This window comes from Homarus americanus, unplaced genomic scaffold (assembly GCF_018991925.1).
Source record: "Homarus americanus isolate GMGI-L3 unplaced genomic scaffold, GMGI_Hamer_2.0 scaffold41027, whole genome shotgun sequence".
In the NCBI taxonomy this organism is placed as follows: domain Eukaryota; kingdom Metazoa; phylum Arthropoda; class Malacostraca; order Decapoda; family Nephropidae; genus Homarus; species Homarus americanus.
The window spans coordinates 9,570,116-9,589,363 of NW_024745073.1; the positions used below are offsets into that span (position 1 = coordinate 9,570,116).

The 19,248-nt window shown below is 40.2% G+C and overlaps 1 long non-coding RNA gene across 2 annotated transcripts; it reads left to right on the plus strand.

Annotated features, from left to right (window-relative positions):
- Nucleotides 1–4,841: 4,841 nt before the first annotated feature.
- On the plus strand, nucleotides 4,842–18,948 carry LOC121878420. 2 transcript variants are annotated; one of them, XR_006091149.1, is made up of 4 exons: nucleotides 4,842–4,945; nucleotides 11,198–11,295; nucleotides 16,845–17,509; nucleotides 17,936–18,948. It is a non-coding gene; the product is annotated as an uncharacterized LOC121878420 (long non-coding RNA). The 2 variants fall into 2 exon arrangements; XR_006091150.1 differs by lacking the exon at nucleotides 4,842–4,945 and adding an exon at nucleotides 7,048–7,390.
- The last annotated feature ends 300 nt before the right edge of the window (nucleotides 18,949–19,248 follow it).

Below are 19,248 nucleotides of genomic sequence, written 5' to 3' on the forward strand. Positions count from 1 at the left end.
CGGTAGATAAAGTGCACACTCAAATTTTCCTTACAATAGTGTTGGTGTCTTTGGCATGTGAACCCTGGATCTTGCATGCTGTTGGCTCATGGGTGAGGCATAGATGGCTTGGGTCGACGCCGAGCTTGTGGAAGGTGAAGAAGTCAAAGCCAAGGATGGGTTGAGACACGTCTGTGACTACGAACGACCAGCGCAGAGTCTTGGGAAGACCGAGGTCTAAGGCGAGGATGCGTGCGCCGTAGGAGGCGATGGGGGTACCGTTGGCGGCGAACAGGTCATAAGAGGGTTGCTTTGACGCGTCTTGTAGTGAGGGAGGGATGATGCCGACTGATGAACCTGTGTCGACGAGGAATTTCGTGCCGGAGGTGCGGTCGGTGACGTGCAGTAGTGAGACGCCTGAAGGGACGGGGGCTGAGGCATCTATCAATCCCCGTTGTTGCCATTTCCCGAGTAGGTGCAGTGGGGCTCACAGTGTTGAGCATTGGAGCCGAAACGTCTATGATACCAGCAGAGGGTAGATCTGTTGTACTGGGAGCTGGCGGCGGTTTCCGGGACAGGAAGGGCGCGTCGGGGATTGTAGGGCGCGGTACGTGAGTCAGGAACAGGCTCAGCAGCAGGCATGGAGGAGCAGAACTGTTCAATGGTGTCCATCCTGCAGTTCAAAGTTTGCAACAGGTCCCTGATGTCTTGTGAGGTATTGCTCGGCTGAGGGGTGTTGACCAGGCTTACAAGTTCGGAGGTAAGTACTGGCGTGGTCGTTGGGTTGTCCGCAGCGGCAAGGTGCACAGCAGCGCACTCGTTGAATATTCTGTCTGCCGAGGTTGCATAGAGTTCTGGTGTCGTAGAGTAATCTACTGCAGACAGGGTGATGCGTACTTGTGTGGGGAGCTTTAGTGCGTGAAGCTGGCGCAGGATAGAGTCGGGAAGTCTGTCTGTGTGCAGGGAGTTCAGCCTACACATCTCCTCCTAGAGAAGTCCCGAAGTTAAGTTTCAAAGGGAGATAGAGGATAGGTTCTGCAGGAGACTGGGGCGGGTCCGTTGGTAACGCGTGTTTAAGGCATCCCGCAGGGTAGCGAATTTGTTGTTATCTGGAGGGTTGGAAATGGTCTGTGAGACTTGTGTGGCGACTTCCGTGGGCAAGGAACAGAGCAGGGCGCCGTACTTTGGCTCGTCAGTAGCTTGTGAGCCGATGAGGGTTGCTTCCACATGAATTAACCAGTCCTTGACGTTGTGGTTGAAGGTTGGTAGAAAGATCCGTCCGTCCATTCTTGCGGAAGTGTGTCCCACCTGTTAGGGAAGGATGAGGGATGGGTGCTTGTTCCGACCCCCTTCCATGTTCACAATCTCCTGGGAGGGAGGTGAACAGTTGGAGGGGGGACTTCGGGACGAATACACTTTTTAGGGTGCAGGTCCTTAGGGCAGAACTAAAAAAACAAAAGAAAAATAGGAGATTAGGCAAAAGAGCTCAAACCACGTTTGGAATATCTCACATTAGATGCTCTCCGGCTGTGATGTGGGTCACTCACACCGCCAGTGGGGAGAACAGTCTAATGCGTTATAAGCCTTACGGTCGTGAGATGGTGGAGTAGCAGGTGATGCAGGTAGGGCGGTTGGCCCGGACTGGCAGCAGACAGGGCAATCCTCACAGCTTCAGGAGTAAGGCAGCAGAGGGAGTGTGGTGTTCACAGCTCCGGGGGTCGCCAATTGTAGTGTACAGTATGTGGCCAGTTGTCAATTCTCTTTGGTTGTCTATTCTCTCTTTGTATGGGCTCACAAACGTACGTACATGTAAGATATCTCACACTCAGGATTGAGGTAGAATAGAAACTCACAATGCATTTTCTGTATCTATATTGTTGTACAGTGCAGTGCAGTGCTAAGGAGTTACTAGGTGATGAGTAGTTTGCTGAGAGGTCCTGTTGGGCGAGGAGCTTTATGGGGAAGCTGATTGGTGAGGCGCTGTAGAGAGATGTTGCTGGTCCAGATGGTCAGAGTAGAATGACCTCCCCGATGATGATGATGATGATAATGGAGATAAAATGGCAATGGCTTGCCATGGGAAGGGAGAGAAGAGACCTCCCCGGCCAGCCCGTCCCGTATTTATGTGATTCTGCCGCATCAGGAATCGAGGCGCGCGTAGCGCGAGAGTCAATTACTGGGGAGAACGCGAAAGGTGTGAAACTCTCTGATCCTGAGCTTGAGGTGGAAGGTCAAGACTAGGTCGGCGGTCGTACCCCTACGTCCGCACCATAGACCTAGTTTTTCGGCGTAGCTGAAATTAAACCTCCTAGTCCTCAAGAAATTCTTTGAAACTAAAGGTATCGTGGGGATTACCAAGGTGGAACGACTGAAGCTGAATGGAAACATCAAGATCACCTTCGCCGAATATGGTCAGCCCAAACAACTCGCGGAGATCCCCGACATCAACAGCATCAAAATACAAATAATTGCCTACATATGGGACAACTTGAAGCTGGGAGTAATCTCCCACGCTGAAATTGCCCACATGGACCAAGAAGAGCTGGACGAACTACTTGAGGTACAACTCAGATGTGTCAAGAAGCTGTCCGACACCACTGCCCTCGTCGGACACCACGAAACCCTACCCAAGGAGGCTCAACTGGCGTGGGTAACTGTGCCAGTCAAGCCTTTCTGCAGACCCAAACGCTGCTACAAATGCCAGCACTACGGTCACACTGTCAACAAGTGTGTGGCGCAGGAGGACACCTGCTCCCTGTGTGGTAACCCCGGACACCGCTACACCGTCTGCCCTAATACAGTGAAAAAATGAGCTGCCTGTGGCGGCCCACATTCCTCCGCCGACCGGACCTGCCCCAAATGGAAAGAGGAATGCAGGATAGCCAAGGCTCGACTCGACAAGAAACTGAGTTACAAAGAGGCCCTCCTTGCTGTACACGCCCAAGACAAGAAAAGACACACGTTACCAAGAAACAAGAACACCACGAGACCCCAGGGGCAGAAGCCCTCATCAAGATCACCCCCTCCGACTTCATCCACATCTACAAACACCTAGGGCACGACTGTAGTGGATCCTGTCCCCTACAACTGACGACTGAGCTCCTGCGCGCCTACCAGCCAATCAGCGTATAGCCAGCGATGCTGGTAGACCTGTGGGGAACAGGTTATTTGGGTTCACACTCAGGATGGGATGGAGAAAGGAAACTCACAATGTGCTCTCTGTATACATGTTGTATTGGATGTACAATGCAGCTTGGTGCTGGGAAGTGGCAGCGTGGTTACAAGCGTGATGTAGACAGAGCTGGTTGGTGAGGATGCTCAGAGGAGGACAGCTTGTGGGTCGCCATGCTCCCCGGCGGGAGCAAGGGCCGTCAGGCAGCGGCGGAGGAGGAGGTGTAGCTTGCTGCGGTTGTAGCTAGAAGAAGAGAGAGGTCACCACGAGGTCAGGTCTTAAATAGCGGGGGTAGGCGTGGCTTAGTAGTTGACCTCCGTGATGTATGGCGGCGTTGGTTGACCCAGACCACAAGGCAAACACTGGGGAATTCGGGGGGTCGGCTACTCAGCGACAAACAGCGTTTGTAGGAGAAATCCACTACAGACCTACTCTCCAGTGCGGACGCACATGTAGCAACGCCAGGATCAGAGTGCCAGGCACTTCTGGCATTCTCCTCTATGATTGGCTATCGCGCTACGCTACGCCTCACCAACCAGCTCCCTCAGAAAGCTCCTCCCCCTACAAGACCTCTGAGCAAGTTACTCCTCACCTAGTAACTCCTTAGCACTGCACTGTACAACAATATATATATACAAAAAACGCATTGTGAGTGTCTATTCTACCTCATTCCTGAGTTGTGAGATATCTACATGTACGTACGTTTGTGTGCCCATATAAAGAGACAATAGACCACTAAAGAGAATTGACAACTGGCCACATACCGTACACTACACGACGACGACAAAGTACAGGACCCAAACACTACCGAATGGACAGTCCAAGAGAGCAAGAAGAGGAGGAAAAGAAGAAAATCAACTTTAAGCCGACCAAGTACTGAGAAACCATTGCCCAACCCGACATGCACCTGACGTTTGACCTGACTCTGGGTACCTGCCCCCTCCTCGCCGCGTCCACGCAGGTTGCTGCTGCCTCTAACTTAAAACCCAAAATAACGCAAGCTGTGTTTAGCCACTGCACCTTTCCTCTCCCTCTAAAATTCACTTCAATCCTCTCTTTATCCTTCCCCTGAACCTCCTTCCCCCCTGTCACTAGCATTTATGCCATGTATGTCATGCTGTACGCGGATTGGCTAGTAAGGATAAAAGTAAAAGTAATAATAATGACAATAATAAAACTAATAATAATGTAGCAAACAAAGGAGTGAGTCTGGAGATATTGAACCCGGCTGGTCTTCTAGACGCCGTGAACACCCTAAAAGGATGAGCTTTTCAGATAATAGTGTGGCCTTGTTAATGGTCATTCTGGATTTTCATACATAAGAACATAGGACATTTAACCTGTGTCAATACCTATTTCCATCTTTAACACCTGTGTATCCGTCACTCCATTTAAAGTAAATTATTCACTCCCTTTCATCACTAAGTCGCATATTTCTAACATTAAAATTTACTGTGTTAAATATGTACCTACTACTTGTAATATGTTTTTTTATCATGTATCCTATCTTTATCCTATTCACTTATACCGAACTGCAATATTTTTTTTTATTTGGTTTTTATATTTGAATCAAAACGGCAGCAGAATTTAATAAAGCAGTTTAAGCTAGGTGTCAGTTTGCAGTAAACCAACAAACACTGAAAAACAACATATAGTGTGATCTGTCTTTACATGAATCAATTAAAGATAAATTTGTTTTTGGTAAAGTAATATTAAGAAAAAAATATTTGGGTGTTTGTGAAGTAAACGACCTTCTTATCGTACCCTTTATCTTAGCGTCCCTTCTACACCCAGGTAAGGAACACCTCCACTTCCTTGTTCATATTTAGGCATTTAAAGGCTCAATATTGCATTTGTATACTTATAACAGGTAAATTAGTGGTACGCCAATGAAAATGTAACTGGGAGAGAGTTGTTTGAAAAGATCTGTAAGAGCTGTATCTTAATGTCTTAAATTGTGGCCTTTCATTATTTTTAGATACTGTTTCATGTAAGCGATGGATAGAAGGTATTTATTAAGTTTTGGGTATTACTCTATTTTAGTTTCACTTATCCGGGGAATCTTAGGAAGTTAGGTTAGGTTAGTTATGGCTGCAGGGTTCTGTGGCTAGGTTAGGTTAGTTATGGCTCCAGGGTTCTGTGGCTAGGTTAGGTTAGATCAGATCATATCAAAACCATTTAAAATATGTAAAAAAAAAAGTAGGAAAAACATAGGAATGGCCGAAACTAAAATGTTACCAAGTTTATTAAGTACACTCATTGGAGAAGGTTTACAAGGAAGTAATGTAGAGGTTCTCTATTGTGTCAGGTTTTCACTGCTGACAGCTCATAGTTTATGGTCCCTGGTGATACAGGCATTAGTTTTAAGGCACAGATGGGCATATCTTCAGAACTAGCTTCATTTACATATAATATTATAGAGAAAATTTTGTTCCCTTCATCCAGTTTTGTTAGTAACCTTTTCTTGAACCTTTGATTTAACTTGACTTCTATACTTTATCCTTTTCATTTCTGTTAGTATCTTGGGTAAATTTTTACTTTAGGACAAGAGTCCTTTGGGGTTGACCAATATATTTTTCCATTGTATTTTGGTGAGTTTTAAACGAATCTGAACTTCATTTTTGGCAGAAAATGCTAGTTTGTGCTCCCCTAACAACAATGGGGGAGAGCCTGGGAAATCAGGGTTTTTGGGTGGGGGAGAAAACGAGTCATCAAACTTCACAAAACCTAACCTAACCCCCAAGCAGAGGGCTTTGCCCCTGGACCTCCGGTAGGTCTAGCTTAAACTAACCTAACTGTTTCAGTAGTTTAAAACTTTGGAGCGTACCATGTCCGAAAGTACAATACCTTAGTTAAACGTGGAAGGACATGGGATACGTAAGAATTGGATAGAATGGTCGCCTTTCTCGTAAAAGTTAGCAATAAAATTAAAATAATCGTAGGAGCACAAATGACAACCCACCTCCATTGTGAGACTGGTTAACGAAATTAAAATCGTACCCAGACTGCTTCCTTTGAAAAAATCAAATGCGATTGGTCGAAAAAAATTCGCTTGATAATATCGATACATCATTGGTCACGACTGGATGACGTCAGTCAATATTGTGCATGCGTGATGCGCCGATAACATTTCCTCACAGACGAAGACTGAAAACTACGTAAAATCAATTAAATTCGATTGTGTCGCTGTTATCCATTTCTGCCTGGTTTACACTACAGTATGGTATATGGGGTTCAAAATGCTCAGAATAGGTCAGGTCTAAATGTTTCAATAGTTTATAAATTTCGGGTGCGCTATGTCCTAAAGTAAAATAATACCGAATCTTGATCAGTCAGTCACATCTCTGTTACACATTGTTGACCTGTACTAGCTCCAGTATGTATCTGTACCTGCACCAGTGTTGGTCAAGTCTGGTCTTGAAAGAGCCTACACTTGGTGCTGTTACAACACTCTCTGCCAAATTATTCCAAGAGTTTTTAACTCACACTCCAAAAAAGTTTGCCCTGACAAATTTCTGAACTTATTGCAGTAAAGATTCGGAAAAGGTCAACCACAGAAACTTAAAAAAAAAAAAAAATTATCGTGTATTTTGTGGTGCTTCACGTGAATCTGACCCTCATTTCCATTGATAATGAGCCTTTATGTATATTTGATCCCCTAATTACCAACAATATTGGTTGCACAAAATGGGCATTTGTGGGGTTAAAATACGCAAAACTGACAAAATGAAACCTAACGAAACCTCCTAACCAGACACACCAGCAGGACCTGACCTAACCTAACCTGCCCCCCCCCCTCCCCCTGGACCCTCCATTGTGTAAAAATCTTACCTTAATTAAGAGATGCCAGAGGATAAAGTGATGTTACTGTAGGAACAAGTGGTGGAGTTTTGTGATTGTTGTACAGGTATTCGGCTTGGAACATGTTCCTTCTTATAGCTACCATTAAGCAACAAACTCTTTACGAGTACTGTATATCCTTCCACAATCATTCTATATTTTGCATATGAATACCTGTAGCACTTCACAAGGTTGGCAGAATACTGTACCATGAGCCTTAAGAGATGTCACTGGTAGCAGCTTCATTTTCAAATAGACGATGAATGATTTGGGCTGAGATAGAACACCCATACAGAGAGAAGCCTTCATGTGACTAGCCAACTAAAATAAAAAAATCGGAGGATGCACAGGAGTATCACGTGACACCGAGAGCAACGCTGATTAGCGGATCATACTCATGTGAGTCAGATATAAACAGTGTCTCCTGCCAAAATGTATGGCAAGTTTTTCTGTGAAATTGTTAAGTCCAAAATACTTGAGAAATATAAATTTTGACTGAAACGTAATAGAATACTTTTTTTTTGCTTTATCTACCTATACAGTGGTCCTCGTTAACGAACACAATTCGTTCCAGAAGGTTGTTCGTTAACCGAAACCATTGTTTCAATGGGATTTTGGGTAATTGGTTCCAGCTCACCGAAAATTACATACAAAGTAAAAAAAAAAATGCAGTAAAGTACACAGTACACTTACTTTGAGGTGTGTATGTAGGCTCCTGGTTGATGATGATGGGAATTAGAAGTGGGAGTGGAGGAGAAGGAGAAGAAGAAGTGGGGGGGGAGAAATCACCCCATGCTTGATGCCTGCTTCACCCATAAAATTTTAAGTTCACTAGGTGTAATTCAATTATTTTATTTAAATCAACACTGAACTAATTATATTGTCAATATGTTAAATAAATTTCAGAATGATCAATAATTGTACTAAAAACGTAAAATACTCTGTGTTCAAGAGAGCCACGAAAGATGTTTCCTCCACTGAACAGAGATACTGCTGAGGCCTTTGGTGAGTGAAGTGGCTGTGCTACACCAAAAACTAGTTCCTGTACTGCAATTATGTTAAATAAGTGTTAAAATGACTAAAAATTAATATAAAACTTGGAAAATTATTGAATAGTACAACCTTCTTGATATTTACTCCAATTTTAACAAATGTAAGCCCTAGAACCGATTTCTGTATTGGCCGACTAATCTTCCAGCTGATGAGCAAGCCAAAGCATGTTGAAACATTTTCGTAAGAATTTCGTTAACCTGATTTTTGTTCGTTAACCGAATTGAATATTCTTATGGAAGGTAATTCATTAACCGAGGGACCACTGTGTAAATATAAACACAAAGTTCTGTGGTCAACCTTTTTCTGAATCCTAACCCTTATGGCTTCTTTAACCTGAAGGTGTGAAGATGTGACCCCTAGTGGGGTGCCCAAGTGGCTAACAAGCTAATCAATGGTAAAGAGGAAAAGTTACAGTATATAGTAAGAATGCTCAGCTGAGTAATGTCGGCTGTATGTACAATACTGTAATGTGTAAGAGGTTCTCTACTTTGGGCACATTTTTAATATTAGTATACAGTGACCTCGCTTAACTAACACCGTTAACGTTAACGTGAATTTCGATTAATCTAACTCCTTCCATATGATCTTCACCTTCCGGTTAACGAAAAAATTTCGCTAATCTAACTTTCATTTAACCGGACCAACATGTTTGCACTGACCGGGCAAACTACTTTTAGCATCAGTCCGCCAATACATTAATCGTTCTAGGGGCTTAAATTTCACGTTTTTAGTAAATATCAAGAAGTTTATGCCTTATTCAATAAAGTTTAATATTCAATTTTTAAATATTTTTGTCAATTATTGAACATAAAATTGGCTGCAGAGGACTAGTTTAATGCGCTGCATCCAGCCTCTTAACACAGCAAACAGCGTTAGTCTCTCTGTTTTCACTTCGAGGTAACATCTGCTTGAGACCTTCAACTAAACGCTTTTTTTCTAAAGTTTCAAAGCAAATTATTGGTCATTTTGAAAATTATTTTACATATTGACAATATATAGTGCAGTGCAGTGTTATTTTCAAAAGAAAATATCTTTATTTACAGCTAGTTTAACTTTTGAAAACACATTGTTTGAATCCAGCATGGGGCCTAAGAGATCAAGAAGAAAGCGATTTCTGGAACCAACTAAAGCAGGAAATAATAAAAAACACGAACAAGGTATTAAATCAATGCGCTTATGCAAAGAATATGGCATGTCAGCATCAATTGTGTTTCCATAATTCTTGCACAAAAAGACATAAATTTAAGGAAGTGAACGCTAGAGACAAATCTACAAGAGTGTTTAAAAAGTAGATCCTCAATCGTAGAAACTGAGAGGTTATCGCCTATCATCTGGATTAGGAAAACAGATGAAAGGTGATTCAATTTCTGGTGATTTCATTTGTGAAGATTTTAGGGCCAGCAAAGGCTGGTTCGAAAAAATTCTACAGTAAAGAAGAGACGGCGTTGTTAGGCATGGTGAAGCCAAGCAGTGCTGATAAAGAAAGGGGCAGCAAAGTTTAGTTGAATTTGGAAAAACTGATGGAAGAAGAAAATTATCTTCCACAGCAAGTGTTCAATGGACGAAACTGTTGTTCCTGAAAAGATGCCCAAAGAACATTCATCACCAAAGATGAAGCCTCTTTTACCCGCATAAACCCAAAAAGACCGTCTTCACTTACTGCTTGGTTAACGTTTCAGATTTCTCCGACTGGTTTATGTTTGTCTACCACTCTGGAAAACCCACAGGTGTCTTGCCAAATAAAGTGGTAAGAACAATGCTTGGAGTTTATTGTAAGTCCAACCGTAAGGCATATACAGTTCTTTAATGAATGGGCTGTTGATGTGTTTGCCCTTCTGTCAAGAGCTACCTAACCAATAAACTTCTTTAAAGGCAAGCTCTCCTCGGCGGAGGTTGCTCCTGATCATGACTCCTTGACCTTTAAGCAGAAATTTGAGTATCAATTTGACTCAGAAAGTGTTGTTTTTGCCCAAACACTACACGCCTCATACAGCTTTTAATGGACCAGAATAATCAGCAACTTCAAGAAGCGCAAAATATGAAGAAAAGTTTAGAGGTGTCAACAGCAACTTCCGCTGATCCTGAACTAACGCTGAAATGTCTTTGGAAGAGCTACAATTCAACGCCCTGGAGGCTGTAAAATTGACGTCATCATGGCAAGAAGTTCTCAATAGTCCCCAATTCTTCATGGAAATAATTGTGCCATCAGTAGTCCATGATTTTGAGGAATGGAGGATACAGAGAGTTGACCAGGAGATTGGTGTCCATTGGTCAGCCTGGCTGGGCCTCAAGTGGGAGGAGAAGGATGGGAAGATTGTGATGTCTCTGCGAGGAGGAATCATCTTGATGACTTGAAGGAACTGGATGAGATGTTACGGGTAGAGGCTGACAGTGGTGGAGTAGTGAAATTGAAAGTGATGACTGATATGCGTCAGCTAAAACAGTTGAAAAGGATGTGATTTACCACATCAGAGAAGTTCAGAACTGTCAAAGCACCCAAGTGGGAAAAACTGAACTAACTTTGTGTCATGTTGAGGACTCAGTGGTCTCCTTCTTTAAACATAAAGTTGCAGGATGACAGATGCCCCACAGACCACACTGACACTTTTTTCAGCAAAAAGGCAGAGGGAACAAGATGCTAGCCCTCAGCTCTCTCCACTTCAAGAAGGAGAGAGGACTACAGAGAACTGTCCAGTTCCTGACATTTCTGGCGGAAGGTGACTCTCACCTTCCACAGTGCACAAGCCTCCCACCTCCCTCCACTTCTTCTCCCTTCTCCTCCCAAAATTCCCACTCTGCTAAATGCACACATCATCATCCAGGAGCCTTTCTACATACACACCTCAAAGTAAGTAAATTTTTCCGCCATTTTTGTTGAAGTTAGAAAATTTGAAAATTTTGGTGAGCTGGAACCAATACCCAAAAACCCATTGAAACAATGGTTTCGGGTTAATCCATCGTTTTGCTAACGAACGACCTTCTGGAACGGATTGAGTTCGTTAATGGAGGGGCCACTGTACTGAGTAAATGGGTAAGAAAAAGGATAAAAATTGGGTGTATCATGTCAGTACAAGTAGATTAGCAGGTTAGATTAATTTTGCAGTTGTTGTGATGAAATGCTTGAAATTATATTCTTTCTTCCTCTTCTTGCAGAGCTGAGAATGGCTGATAAGGAGTCGGAATCAGTGTCAGTAAAGTGGGACCATCACCATTCTGTGCTTCTCCAGGCTATTAAGGAGATATACAAGAAGGTACAGTACAGGAAACAGGCAACAACTATAACATAAAACAAGGTTTAGCTTTACAATACTGTATTAAGTAGAAGGGCCATAATGGTCATGGTTTAATACTGCAGCTAAATCATTAAAGAAAATGATTTTGTATAGTTCTCAAAATGCTTTAGGAATTTCACATAACTTTTGTTGCATTTTTCCAGCATTACTCATACACATTTGTTGATATGCAATTTATGTAACAATGTACAGTATTTAAAAAAATAAAAATCAGGGATTTGTAATAGCTGATAATCACAGCAATTACATGAAATTCAAAACATTTTATGGCTAATGTGATGTTCCTAGCCAGATATATTCCCTCTAACACTTAACGAAGTAAGAGTGAAAACAGGAATTACATCACATTTTTAACATTTGTCTGTTAGTATTATGTCAATACAGTACTATACAATATTGAAGTCATGGATACAAAATATTATTTGTCAGTCTAGATAGTTTTTTATGGCTTGTTTTATATATAATATATTAAATATTTGGTTCATACATAATTTTAATGTAGGTTATTCCTAAAATAATAATTTCTCAGGTGCAATATTTATAGGAAAGCCAAATAATCATTCAGATATATTCATTTAGTATTCCAAGCATTGTTACTGGCTGTTTGATACTTAGAGAATTACACTTTGGACCATTTCTTCCACACTGATGTTTTTATGCCTCTTGATCCACCCCACACTGGATTGGGTTTGAAGGAAAGATATTAAAACGCAAAATTAATTAACACAGTTATATCCCTGTTAGCCAGATTTAAGGCTTTTCCAGGTATTGAGAGAAATTTTCCTATCCCCAGAAAAAATCGCACATCTACGGAATTTTTTCCAGGCATTGATTAATGTTTCTATGTCTAAATTACACATCTGGCGAGGAGAGACACAGAGTGGTATTTATTTATGAAAACATGTGCAGTATAATGTAAACAAAATATACCACTATACAGTATACAATACTACTGTACTCACCAGCCGATGCTGTAATCTTGAGCTTGTGATACAGGCAGGCCAAATGGTGATATGGTGATGCAGGATGGCCTGCCTTTGTCTTGTACAATCTACTGTACTGTAGCAGATGTTGCTGTCACTCTCCGCCTTCCATGAAGGAGCGATTATACACACACTGTATAATGTACATACACCCTCTACACACTAACTTAAAGCAGACATACACTGTCCACTCTGCTTTATACAGTAGTACTGTTGGTACGGTACTTGAACACTTACTGAATGTACGGTGCCATATACGTAACTGTAATCACTTTTTACACCTTAAAACTGCTTTAATGATATTCTTGGCTGAGTGTATCCTGGTACAGTAATACTGCACAACACAGATCATGCAAAAAATAGTGAAAGCGTGATGCAAAAGTTTGAGGAGATAGACTGTGAGACACCGTACATCAACCAGACATATATTGTTTCTCACTACAGTAGAAGTCCAAAAATCCGGACTGCTTGGGGATTGGGTCGGTCCGGATTTTCGGATTTTCCGGATTCTCAGGCAGTACTTTTAAAATTAAAATTTAAGGAGGAATAAAGAAGAGATGAACAGGTACATTTTGATAGTTTATTCATTAGCAAATAAAGCATGCTTCATTTATCAAAACGAGCAGTTTTAAAGAAAAATAAAGTCAACACTAGACAAAATGTAAACAAACTGTCTAATACCATGACAAGTCTTGAAATTCCTAAGCCATCCATCACTAAATGCGCACTCTGATTCAATGTTCATTTGTTCTTAAGACTCTGTTTTGGCAATAAGCATCGGCCAGAAGTTTGACATACCTTCTGATCGCTTTTTAACAAAAACCATTCATGCAACACTTTATCAAGATTTTCTAATTTGGGCCAATGTAAACTTTTTCTTTCAGCAATTTTAATGTAAGGCTCAGAAGAAGCTGTGAATTCTAGAATTTTATTTTGCCTTTTTTTTTATATCATAAATTGTAGACTTTCCAATGTTGTATGTTTCCATTAGAACAGCATTGCTCACATTACATTCTAGTTTCTTAATTACTAAGTTTGTCACCAACAATGTGTTCTTTCTTCACACAACGAAATTTATCTACTTAGGGCCATTATTATGGGCTTGTACTCTGTACATGGAAAGAGTAGGGACTCAAAATTACATACGTTGTCACAGTTTGATTGCTTGTTTTAAAGTGGCGATCGTGGTGGTCGTTTGTTGTCGCTGTGCAGCTGTGGCATTCACACATGCACACATACACACAAAAGATTATAGTGCCTCAAATTTTACATTTCAGTTCGCTAATTACAAACTAACAAAATTAGTTACCTATAATTTACAATTACTATTATTCGAATTATGTAAATTAATTTTTTAAAGCAACTCCATTCATTCACATAACCCACAAAAGCCCGCTAAATTTAAAAAGTTTGAGTCAAGTCCGGATTCTCGGGTGGTTCGGATTCCTGGCATCCGGATTTTTGGACTTATACTGTATTGATTTTTTTATTATTATTTCTTTATGGTTCTTTATTATTATTGTTATTATTATTAATATTATTATTATTATCATCAGTGTTGTTATTATTGTTATTCAATTTTATATTTTTTATTATAAATTTTATTTACTATGAACTAATTATTATTATTATTATTATTGTTACATTTTTGCCCCAGACTCGGGTGGGCTAATCCCGTGAAAAAATTATAAGAAAAAAAAATCATAGACATCCCATACAGTCACATGACAGTAGTACAACGTAATATGAACACTCTCAACTACCTCCCATGAGCTTGGCACATGTTGGTACATGATGCAATCGCTCAGAAATTCATTCAAATGCTTGGAATAGAGAGGTTTTTCCCAGAATTTTTTGAAATGTTAAAATTCGATTTTCCGAGTACAGTCATGCCGTTAGGTCCTAGATATCGTTTAAACGCGACATTAACCTAAATGGACGTTGTCCGATCATCACATAAACTTTGTATTTATACTTAGGTGTATGTGGAATACTATATACGTATTCTAAATCACTAATGTAATGTGATACAGGTGATTAATTTTTATCTCTTGTGCAAAATACATGACATTTATATTAAAATTATTCACTGTTTTACAGATTCCAGCAAACGCCGGGCAGATGGGGGAGAGGAGGGAGCTAAGCGAGGGGCGGTAGGGGAGGGTTTGACAGCTGCCGTGAGGCCAAGGTCTAACGTTGTATATTTATCAGTTCTTATGCACTAAGCTTCTTATGCGCCAGAATGACTGGTATATATTGGCATTGCCGGTCTTTTGTAAACATACCGATTAATTTGAATATAAACACATGCTGTAATTTTGCACCTCGGACAAAACAATTTTAGTACCGTGAATCAAATTAGTACAAGAACGCCTCCTCAAGCTTAGAATTGCGCCATTATTTCTTGTTACATTTTTTAGTGTGTGCATGTAAATGAAATGCAAAATAAATGAAGAAATCTATGTAACTCCACCCAAAATAAGCAGTAGGAAAATCCTTTATAAAATGTATTCACAGTACTGGGTACACATACTCAAATGTGTGTCAAAAAAAATTATTTTACAAAGAGAAGATTGCTTATGGCTTAAAATTATTGGCTGTCTTGCAAGGGATCCCAGCAATGCAATTATGTTCCCACCAGTCTGAGATATTATATAGGAAGAGAAACTGTGTTTAAAACCCTGGGTTGGGAGAGGGGACTTGTCAGCCAGCCAGCGAGGGGTGGTGGGGGAGGGGGTTGAGGTGAGACGTTGGGGTTTGAGCCGAAGGTCTGTGTGTGTTTATTTAACAGTCCCACTAAGCTTCTCTCATTTTAAAATGCCAGTGATATGGACCTAGAGAATATAATTACCATTGCTGACTTGTAAGATACTGATTTATTTGAATATAAACATGTTGTAATTGTGACCAGAGCACAACAATTTTAGCACAGTAATCAACAAATTAGTACAAGAACGCCCAAGCTTTTAGTAATTCAAAATACCATTTCTTTTACGCTTTTTAGTATGGTGTAAAATTTAAATGGATGAAAAATAAAGAAATTTATGTAAATTCATCAAAAAAATATATTGAAAACTTTTATAAATGTGTATTACAGTGTGTTAAAAATGTATTTTATATTCAAGTTTATATGCCATACTAAATTAATCTCTGTCTTGGTACAAGGATTTACAAAAAATTATATTACAAATCCTTTAGTCTCGAGAGATATTATATAAGATAAAAACATAAAGAAATCACCAATCTTTTTTGTCAGAAGAGGAGGAATGTGGAAGAGGGGGCGGGGGAGGAGAGGCAGACAGAGTGTTCTTTATTATTTTAGGAAGATTTGACAGTTGGAACTGAAGACCCATGTGTTTATTTATCATTACTTAGGAGCGATTTTAGTTTCTTCTCATAATTTCTACACACCCAAACGACCTGGTGAATATAACTTATGTCACAGGATTCTTGTAAGATAGTACTTATTTGAACACCCCATAAAACAAGTTGACGGTAATTCAATTTCAATTGTTTATTCTTTGATAGAAGGGATCTAGCTAAGCCACTTGGCACCCCTGTACCATACACCAGAAGCAACTGGCCAGTGTCACAAGTATATACAGTACAGTACAGGTCATCCCTGGTTATCATCGCCTAATTGGGGACTCCCCGCCGAGTGCGTGATAACGTAAGAACGCTGGGATAACGGTAGCACAGAACCTACGGGATCATTCTCTGCTCAATTCCAGGCACCCAAGACTCCAACTCCCCAAGTTTCCTATTTTACGCACCATTTAGACCCACTAAATATATATATAATGTTATGGTAAATATCATAAATACACAGTGTTATGCAGGTTTATTGCCAAAAGTAATGAAAAAAAGTGTATGCTTAATACTGTAGTCCACAAAACATGTAGCTATGCGTTTTTTTATTTGGTCCCCATCATACGAGTCCTGCTCACAGGACGCCTGAGTCCTCTTTCTTTTCTCTCTAATCTTAGAGTGCACCAGAGACTTGAAGTTATTCTGAAACAAACTTGGGGTTGCAATTGCAACTGGGGTTGCAAATTGTTGAGGCAACTAGATATGTCTGATTACAGCAAATGTGTTATTGTCAGTTTGTAGGTGAAAGATTTTATCCTCAATAGATGTAGGTTAACATTACACCTGGAGGAAAATGCTTACTAAAGCCTAAGGAAGGAAGCATATTCCTTTAACACATAATATCTGACCAGTATGGGGAGGATCATCGTGTCTCCGTCAGGGAGTGGTGGTCCAGCAGGCGCTGATTTTTTTTGGTTGGGGGCGGGGGAACGGACGTATATGCGATCGGACGTTAACCGCCATGACTGTACTGTAATGCAAAGTTCCGGGGATCAAAGATTTCAGCTATCGGGGATACATATTACTGTACCAATTTTCACTTGATGAATTCACAAAATGGTTATTATGAGTAACTTGATAGGACGACCTGATGAATGATGTAAAATTACTGCATGTTATATTACTGTACCTAACGTGTTTGTACTCTTCTTTCAGGAGATTTTTACAGATGTTAGACTTGAATGTGAAGGCCGTGAAGTCTGGGTGCACAAGTTTATTCTATCAGCTTGCAGTGAATATTTTCAAAAACTGTTGATAGATGTTCCCCATCAAGGTTCCATTTCTTCCTGATGTGCAGCACAGAGAACTTGTCTCCTCCTCACTTTATGTATTTCGGAGAAGTTGTTGTACCCCAAAGTGATCTAGCAGAGTTAGTAAATGCTGCTGAGATCCTGTTGATTCGAGGGCTGGCAGTTCCATGTGATTTTAATGAAGAGCAAAATGTGAATGGGGAGAAGGTAGAACAGAAGGAGGTGTACAAATTTACAAAGAAGTTGTGTAGAAACAATTTGGAAAATAATATAAACAATAGTAAAAATAAGTCTGGTTGTAAATAAAAAAAGAAGGAAAAGCAGTGAAAGTTTTACGCTAAAAGAAGAACCTATTGAGTATGAAGAGTCAGACACACAAGACATGACCAACAACTACTCACATTATCAAAAATCACATTCGGCGTCGGATGGTTATGATTTATGTGCAAATAAGAACTCGCACAACAGAGAAATGGATGCAAACCCTGGTACAGATGCCTATCCCAAAGTTCGAGTGCTGATATCAATTCTATGCTGAAAGTCTTCATAGGCAGCAACACTCCTGATAATGTAAGTGTAAACATATTGAAAGATAATGGCTTGTTTTGCTCAGTAATTAAATTATGTTGCACTGTACTTTCCTAGTTTAGGATATCTCGGTTCTGAGGGTTTCACTGCTAAGATTATCCTTGCCCTCGTTGGCCTTAAGAGTAAGATATACATTACAGTATTTCTACAGTTAAGCAGCTCTGCATGAGACCAGAGATAAGAATGAAAAAAATAGAATCTGTTGATGTGAAAGATAACACAATGGAGGAATCTGCAAAGAACATTATACAATGTGTGTGAACTAGATCAAGCACTTCATGCGTTATGCAGTATACTGTCGGGTGTTTTATTTTCTATAATATTAATGTAGATCCAATACATTTTAAAGCTATCATCTTCTGAAACAAACCATTATCTTCTTCTAATTTTGCATTATTGCCATTTCAGAGAGGAAAGCAGTCTACTGAAGGTGTTAAGTGGAAAGAGACCATTGATCCAGGAAGCGGAGACCCAGCAGAAAAGAAGCAAGTAATGAGGGGTAACTGATATTGGGTTTGTATGTCCTGACTGTAAGAAGGTCTTTCAATGGAGGAGTAACCTTACCAAACATATGAGAATTCATACAGGAGAGAAGCCATATAACTGTAATGTTTGCTCATACAAGACTAGTTACAGTGAAGCACTCAAGAGACACATGAGAATACATACCGTGAAAAACCTTATAAATGTGACAAGTGTGATTATAAGTGCAGAGACTATGGTTCATTAAAACTACACAGTAAAAAACATTGTCAAAAGGATAAAGAGGATAGCACAATGGAACACATATCATAGGTGTTACAAATGGCAAATTCCTCTGTAGTACTTTGTATTCACTTTGAATGTTTGACAGACATTCATATTTTTTCTGGTTTAGGCCTACCATCAGGCAGCATCTTATTATACAGGCTGTTTATTGGGAGCTTCTGTGTTCTAAGACATCTCCCATTTCTGTTAATGAAGGTTAATCTATTAACTTCTGGGGTGAACCAGTTGCCTCTTCCCTCCTCACACTCATAAGGAAGATCAGGTGTACTGTAACAATTGTCCACTAGAGACAACAGGTATTTTGGACACATCTGCCTAATCAGCACACTTTCCACCTGACTTAAGTGCCTGCCTTCTCTTGATCCAGGTCAGTTCATCATTTTGACTTCACTTCCCAGCTAATTGCCATTGTTTGGGAGTTGTCTGGGGAACTAGAACTAACAGTAGGCAGCCTGTGTTAAAAGAAGCCACTTGGATATGGGTTGCAGAAAATAGAATTTCAGGATCAATCCTCCATTTCTATTCTTAGTTCTTTAGGCAGTATCAAGAGGCTGGGGGAATGCTATTCATAGTAGATGAATTTTTCTGAAAATTTTCTGGGCAAAGGCCAAAAAATTGTTGTCTGTGGAAAATAAAAAAATTTTAATGGTCAAGTATGAGTTGAATTTTCCTTTGAAGTATGTAAATTAATATAAAAATTACCAGACAATAGGACACCAATGTAAATTATCTGAGAGTGATGATGTCAAATGATATATGGATATAAGTCATAAAACAAGTATTAGGGGTCCTGGTTACACAAGTCCCATCCTTATGATCATAAGTCGGAAAAGTACGTAAGTTGGAACACATACCCTATGTGCACTATATCATCTTGACTCACTTAAATTAAGAGAATAAGAAATTGAATGACTAAATAAAGTAAAGTAAAATTATAAGAGATCTTCCATTCA